Raw genomic sequence first — 7,934 nt, 5'->3', positions numbered from 1 at the left:
TCGGAATCGAACTCGGATGATGAGCTCTCTGCAGCTTGTGTTAGTTATGTTGATTAATGCATATCCTTCAAGAAGTGCTCCATCATTTGTGAACTCAACGTCCAAGAATCCACCGCTTACAAACACAACATGTTTGAAATGCTTCATCGAATAGGTTGGGAAGAAATGCTTCAATTTGGTGGTGATGTGTACCCTAAGCGAGGGTAAATTTGTATGCAAATGTGACGGAGTTCGAGCCCAATCCTCCATCACTTGTCGTCATCGCTTTATACCATCGGCCACCTCTTTGCATGGTGGTAACCCCTCACATGATTGGTAGACTTTTGGGATTACCCATTACTAGTGTGCCTATGCCTGAGTCGGACCATTTGATTCAACAAGCACAACTTCAACAAGTGTTATGTGGTCCCGACAATCGACTTTATTGGTCCAGAGGGTCTATACGCTCGATATGCATACTCCCTCCTTTTCGTATCCTACATAGCATTTTCTTGCGTAATCTATACCCTTATGCTGGAAATTCTACTGAATTGGCATCCTACCAATATGACCTATTGTACTATGTGCCCTGTGATGTTCTGATGTACTTGCCAACACTCATCCTTCAACACATCATTATGACGACACAACCCCAATCAAAGAGGGGTCTTGGCTTTGGGCATCTCATCTCTCGACTTGCCCTGGAATGTCAACTTGGTGCTGGCCTTCCCTATATGATTCGACAAAGATGTTTGGTGATGCGAATCTGACCAACATTCTTAAAATAGTTACCAACCCGCGTCATCCATCTGTCTCTTCTTTAGAAGAAAATCCCCCTCCCGTTTCGAAGGCTCTGGTATCTCCCCTTACTAACCTTGGCCAGGAGTTTGACATCGAGGCTAGTATAACCAATCTAGAACACCAGCAATAGGCAATTAAAAAATGACAACGGTATCTTGGCGAACAATAACGGTCTCTTGGCGAATAACAACAAGCTCTTGGCGAACAACAACATCAAATTCTCTCTTTGCAAGAACGCATAGAAGAACATCATGTTCAGGTCGATTCTTGAATGAAGAAGATTTAGTTCTATCTTCATCGACTCATTCGATCTTGCAGGCTTCTACTTCCCTCTCTTAATGCCAGTCCCACTCCTTCGAGTGACTCTAGTGATGTTTAGGTATCGCATATTTCCTACTAGTATGTAGGTTGTTGTTTCTTGTGTTGTCATTAGTTGTGGTATTTCAGATTGTAGTAGGACGTCTATCTGTTGAGTTTTGTTCATGTAATCTTGACTCATATTTTGTAATCCAGACAACTATGGATGTTTCTTAATAGTAAAATATTTTGGTTATGCTTTGTGTGCCTATGATCGATTATTTGTAAATATTCTATTTTGCACATGTATGCATGTTTTGACACTGTTCTCTTTAGTTATATATTTACTATGTCATTTATCATGTCATGCCCTTACTTAATAGTTATACGATAGTTGGCATGTTTATGATTGCTTCCGTCATGCCTTTCACTCTGATAGTCATATTACTTGCATGCATGTTTCATTCCCCTATGGTTATTGGTATATATTTTGTATCAATATTGGGTTGATTACGCCCTTTGTCAAATACTAACAAAAAGGGGGAGAATGTTGTTTTCACCCATGTACTATCTCAGTTGACTTTTACAGGTAAAAAATTCAGGGGGAGCAATACCAAAGCAAGAGTGAAGTAATTAGAATCTTAGGTTTTTTATTTTTAAACACTCTTGTAAGATTCAGTAAGTCGTGTTGGTCATTCTAGGAATGTTTTCCAATCTTTTTAGTCTAAGTTAGGATTTTGTCTCGTAATTGAAAAAGGGGGAGATTGTTAATTCCATATTTTTTCAATTACAAGACATATGTTGAGTGTCGGATCAATTTACCATTGAAGACTAATGAAGATTTCGCTAAAGCTGCTTAACCACACGTTCCCCGACGAAAACCTCCATTGTGTGTACTTGAAGCCCAAAAGGTAATGAGACCACCCAAGACCTTTGCCCAACATATAGATGAGTGATAAGTCAACCCATAGTGATTAGGGAAACTCATTCTTCAACCCGTTCTCTCATCGGCCTTTTTGATAATCGAAAATGGTCACAGAGGAATATTAGAGATTTGATCACCCTAAACCCATTTTTTGTCCTTGGTGCTTTATAGGTGGTATTATATACATAATATATAGCACACCTTCGAACCGTTTCGGCACTAGCCTCCCAAAAGTTTGATTTGACCCAAAAAGGCAAAATGGATATTTTGAATGTTTCACTCAATTTTATCATGTCCCATCCATTAGTGGCAGTTTGGAGATGTTCTAAATAGTAATATCTATCAGCTCCCTTAATGGTATGTGAAACAGAGCTACCGTTTGAAAGTTATGGGCAAGACACTATGCGAGACATTTCTGTAATTTATTGATGTGCCTAACTTGTGGCTGATGGTGCCACCGTAAGGACCTAACAGTGCCACCATCAGCAAGAGCTCAAACGGTCATATTTCTAACCGTTGACCCACGATTTTGCCCCCTTTTCATATATAACAACTCCAACTCATTCCTTTGAGGTGATTGAAGCTTGAGAGAAGAAAATCCTTCATTTCTACATATTTCTAATCCTTCTCTCTAGCCATAGAAGGCCTCAAATTTAGTTGAAGATCCTCTCAACCTAAGCCTTTCCTTCAACTGAACTTTTTCTTCCATCTACCTTACTTGTACACTCATTGGTGAACTCATGGAGCTCAAAACACCTACTTGAACAAGGAGCATCTTGGATTGAAGAAGAACATCGCAAGGATAAGGATAACTCGAGCAAGACATTGGGAATTCGATTTAGTTAAGTCCATCCTTGAGAGTATTTTTGTTAGTTTATTTCTATTAACAAAAAGGTGGTTACTTAGTTCAGCCCTCAAAAACTAAGCTCTTGTTCGAATCAAGGATTTGTAAACATGAGAAGATGTTCGTGGATTTTCGAATGGCACAATCCACACATTTTGAGAGAATGCCATTCTCTTGATCTTAAGGTTTAGAATTTGTCCTAGGCTTTAAAAATTATATGTAAGGTTTCGAAGTGAATCATAAACCTCCATTTTGTCAGTGGAACCCAAGCCCCGAAAGTAGGGTACTTGGTAGTGGATGTAGGCAAGTTGCCGAACCATTATAAATCTTGTGTCTTCTTTACGATTATGTTCTATGCCTGAACTTACATGAATGCCATGACATGCATATCAAATGTTAGATAAAATTCCTACCTTATGATTGTATGATGTATGTTTTAACTTAAATGAATTTAATCTTGTGCATCTCTATGTTATATCTATGGTAGTTCAATCGAGACACACGTAACTTAGTGGGGTGAGTCATAGACTAAATTTTTAATTAACCTATTCACCCACTCTAGGTTTAAACACAGTACAAAGCCCATAATTTCATAGATTTGGACCAAGCTAGAGTGATTGATTCACCTGCTTAGGCCAATGACCTGCCTCCTAACCTACCTCTTGTCCCTATTATCAACGTTGATCAGGACGAGGCGATCGACCCTTGAAATCCTACAGATGAATTTTCACCTTCTGCCAACTAGTCATCTGCCAATAAATGTAGATCTGCTCCTTAGTTTTAGTTGTATTCTATTTTTGCTGCTATATTTATATACTTTTTTACTATTCCATCTTTGGAACTTCTCTTGTATTCTTTTTGCTATTAATGTACACTTTTATAAGCCAACTTCTAATCTGACTTCAATATGAACTTTACTTTTCCATACTGTTTGCGCTGTACATTCAATTGTTGTACTGCTTTCTAAATCAGCATAGATTTCAACATTATGTTTTATTTAAGGACTTCAGCAGATCTGTTCCTTTGCACTGCTTAAGCCAACTGTTAATCTACCTTCAATGTGAACTTTATTTTTTTGCATTGTTTGCGTTGCATACTCAACTGCTGAACTGCTTATATTTACTACCTCTTCCCCACAAGTTCTACCTTATGTAAATTTTACTTAGGTGGAACCTCTTCATAAATAACCACATAAAATTTTGGGGAGGCACCTTTGAGTTACTGTCCTTTAAAAAAGGTCTAACTCAGTGTTACATAACATACAACTTAATGGATTTTATGGCATAATACTCACCCTTGTTCCTAAAATGGCAATTCTACAGTGCTTTTATTATTCTAAGGCAAACTGCAACTGTTCAGCAACCTTTCCTAATCATAGGTTTATGATTTTGAGGATTTGTTCTTCTGCTAAACAAATCTCTATACTCTGTTACTCAGGACAGAGCATAGTTATCCAGTTTTTCGCTCTATTTGTTAAAATAGAAGAGAGCTACGAGGACCGTATTCTATAAAGAACCCAACTCAGTGCTATATTACTCGTGCCATAGTAGGACTCTGACTAGCTTCTAACTCTACCAATTAGGGTAGAGAAAACACATGTAGGCCCGGAACTAGGGGGTCCATCTTTATAGCTATTGTACTCGTGATAGAGTAGAACCCCAACCAACTTCTCAATTTACCAATTAAGGCAAAGAAGACCGATGTAGGTCCAAATCCAAGTGGAATCCATCTTCAGTGCTATTGGACTTGTGGCAGAGTTGGGCCTCGACCAGTTTCTTACTCTACCAATTAAGGTAGAGAAGACCCACTTAGGCTTGGATCCAAGTAAGATCCATCTTTAGTTTTATAAAACTCATGTTAAAGTAGGGCCTCGACCAGTTTCTTACCCTACCAATTAAGGCATAGAAAACCAATGTAAGCCCGGATCTAGGTGGGAACTATCTTTAGTGATATATTATTCTCGTTAAAGTAGGGTCTCGACCAGCTTCTTATCCTACCAATTAAGGTAGAGAAAACCCACGTAAACCCGGATCCAGGTAGAATCCAACTTTTGTGTTATATTACTCTCATTAGAGTAGGGTCTTGACCAATTTTTTACATTGCATTTAAGGTAAAGAAGACCCATATAGGCCTGAATCCAAGTGGAATCCAAATTTAGTGTTATATTCTCTCACAGGCTACTATTGATCAGAAAAGATTTTTTTATTGATAATATCTTTTTAGGTGACATGTATTCAACGGTCTAAGCAACTCTTGACTAGTCACTGTTACTAAGTAATAGACTCATTTTTGGCTTACTCTTGCTACCCTATATGGCCCTTCCCAGTTATAACCCAACTTTTCATTATTCTGCTCTTTTGTATTCTGGAATACTTTACGTAGTACTAGGTTGCATTCTTTAAACTGTTTGTGACGTACTCTTTTATTTTAGTAAATTTGTAGTTTCTTATGATAGCTCTCTAGCCTTATCAATGCTGCTTATTTCTCTTCCAACAAATCTAGTTCTACTATTATCTACTGGTTGTTCTGATCAGTCACACTACTCTTGATCTTATTATAAGGAGTTATTTTCTATTGGTATCATTGCCTCCATACCATAAGTCATAGTGAATGGAGACACCCCTATAAAGGTTCTGGCAATTGTCCTATAGGCCTACAATACACCATGCAAGATCGATATCCCTCTTCCATTTACTTCTGCTAGCTTCTTCTTTAGCATGTTTATTAGTACTTTGTTTGTGGCTTCAACATATCCATTGCCCTACGGAAACTATGACATGAAAAATAACTGTGTTATCCCATGCTTTTTGCAAAATTCTTTGATCTGCTTTCCTGTAAATTATCTCCCATTGTCTGAGACTATAGTGCGTGGCAGACCAAATCGATAGATCATGTTTTTCCATAGGAACTTCTGAACTTCCTACTAGCATATTCTAGCTAGAGGGAATGCTTCCGTCCACTTGGTGAAGTAATCTGTCACCACCAACAAGAAAGTTAGGTTACCTGGTACCATAAGCAACGGGCCTGCTAGATCAATTCCATATTGTGCAAACAGCCAAGGGCTGATGAGGGAATTGAGATGCATTGCTGGCTGTAGGATTATTCTCCCATGTCTTTGGTAATTATCACAATGATTGATGTATAGAGTTGTGTTTTTTTGCAAATATGGCCAGAAATATCCTTGATAGAGTACTTTGTGGATCAAAGACCTTACCCCTGAATGATTTCCACAATCTCCTTCGTAGATCTCACTCAGCACGTCATTTGCCTCTTCTGGCATTAGGCAACGTAGGAGTAGCCCTACTATTGACTTCCTGTATAATTTCCCATCCAGGATAATGTATCTTTTTGTCCTGCTCTTCATGCGTCTTGCGTCCTTCAGATTGTCGGATAGCACTCCTAACTATAAGATGGTAAAAATTAGGCTCATCTACCTTTGACCACCTACTACAACTATCACACTAACCAATTATGGCTTGTCTATCGTAGGTTTTTCCTAGTAGCCTGATGGCAATTCTCTCCTACCTTATCCTGCCAACATTGAGGTTATGAAGGCTAAAGTGTTTGCATGTCTAGTGTCTATCCTTAGTATCTGCTCTATTCTAACTTCCCCAGCTCAAAGTATTACAGACCTGATTTTCTCTAGATAGAGCTGCATCCTGAGATCCCATGCTTCAAACGTCCTGTTGACAAGGTTAACTACTAGCTGTGAGTCACTATAGACTGTAGCCTCAGTTACCCCTAGTCCTACCAATGAATTGAAGTCGAGCAACATTGTAACATAATAAGGAATTTTGTGATTGAGATGAAATGAATTTTTTCTTAAGAATGCCATATTTTGGGATGACAAAAAATAGACGAACACGCTTGACTTGAGTGAAATCATCCTTTGAAATTCTAAGCTTCTTAAGAGCATCATATGCACAATAGATGAATATTTTTTGAAAGACTCAAAATTTCATAAATATTGAAAGTTTGAATTTTTCTTTCGAAGTTTGAAATTAATATGTATTTCTCCCTTTAGATCATTTAGTCAATCGAACCTTCCTTCAAAAGTTAGAGATGATTTTGATATCTTTTAAGTTTTTTTTCAACTTGACCCCAATATTATTCTTCATCTGATCCTTCTATTGTAGCACGAACATTGAAAGAAGTTTTTTAGATTCTCCTTTCAGCTTTTTTTTATGATGTCTTGACTTCCGTCCAGATCACCTTTCCAGGTTTTCAATCTAGCAGACTGCAAATTTTTTATTCTCTTATTTTTTCTTAAACCACCCTTTTGGGTTTTCAGCTAATAAGTTTTGATTTTTTTTTTTTTTTGCTTGCACTTGCCTTGATTTTTGCCTAAGTCATCCTTTCGGATTTTCAACCTAGTAAGCTTTTACTTTTCTTTTTTGAGAGATTCTTCTCGGTGATGGTTCGAACTATCCTTAATCATTTACGCAATACCTAAGAAGACTTTTTAGGTTGGCTTAGGACAGATTTAGAAAAAAAGAATATACAGTTCAATATACTGAAAAATGACCCTAGTTTAACATGTTCTCTATTTCTAATATAAAAAAATTCAATTTCTTTTTCAAAATACCCATAGTTTGGCATTCTTGTTTTTCTCTCTTCCACACTCTAGATGAAAGATTTTTCTTTAAAAAACCCTTCCTTCTTTATTCATTTTTTCTTTGTGTTCATTTTGGTGAATATAGATCTCTATATTTTTTTGGAAAAAATTCTCTTTTTTTTAGAATGGGCCTAAAGTAATTTCTCAGGTTGCCTATTTGCCCCAAGTTAGTTTGGGATCAGGTCTGAACATACTTCGAACTACCTTCCCCTAGGTTGGTTAGTGTGGTTTAAAAAAATGACTATCTTTCCATATAGAATACGAGGGCTAGCAAAGGAAAATTTTTGAAGGGTAAGATCGGGAAAATGCATCAACCAAAGAAAGGCCTCCTTAAATAAGGTATCGCATAATTTGGTTGGGGTCGGTTAATCACTTTATCTTGTAAGGTATTTTTTATGATGACTGATCTGCCCCTAGTTGGGCTCAAACTCTTTTTGGTGGAATTCTACTACTTTTGGACGAGTGATTTCATT

Source organism: Akebia trifoliata, chromosome 7 (assembly GCF_017979445.1).
Source record: "Akebia trifoliata isolate Shusen 1 chromosome 7, ASM1797944v1, whole genome shotgun sequence".
NCBI classification, from domain to species: domain Eukaryota; kingdom Viridiplantae; phylum Streptophyta; class Magnoliopsida; order Ranunculales; family Lardizabalaceae; genus Akebia; species Akebia trifoliata.
The sequence above is the reverse complement of the archived record's forward strand: the minus strand, read 5'-3'. Positions refer to the sequence as shown.